This window comes from Penaeus monodon, chromosome 28 (genome assembly GCF_015228065.2).
Source record: "Penaeus monodon isolate SGIC_2016 chromosome 28, NSTDA_Pmon_1, whole genome shotgun sequence".
Classification (NCBI taxonomy): Eukaryota; Metazoa; Arthropoda; class Malacostraca; order Decapoda; family Penaeidae; genus Penaeus; species Penaeus monodon.
In genome coordinates this window covers 34,613,450-34,613,921 of record NC_051413.1, presented here as the reverse complement: position 1 = coordinate 34,613,921, position 472 = coordinate 34,613,450, and positions in this window count along the sequence as shown.

The window sequence follows — 472 nt, the reverse complement described above, 5'->3', positions numbered from 1 at the left end:
TAACAATAGTGTTAATGAGAAATAGCATGATGTAAAGACAGGTTCTGGATACGGCTTCCTCTGATTTAATATGTTTTAGGAGTTAGCTGGGAATGCGATTACTTAATTAGATATAATAACACTGTTAAAGGTGAAGATCACATGTGATTAAGACCTGGTTCGGGTATGTGCAGTTTTCTTACGTGAAAATCTAGATCGAAGACTGATTACAGGTACGGTTTTTATTGCTTCTGTTTTGCTTGCTGAGATTCAAATAATATGTTAACTTTTGAAAGAAAAAATCTGAGCTAATATTTCAATTGCTTGGTAACGACATCAGGGGGCAGAATCTTTACGAAATCGAATAGAAAAATTATTCTTTTATTTGCTTGCCTAAAAGATGTATGTTACCAAACCCTGAAATATTTGTTATGAAACGCCGAAGACATGTGAATGACACATATATTTTCTGGCACATGGCTTGTTTTCTCAC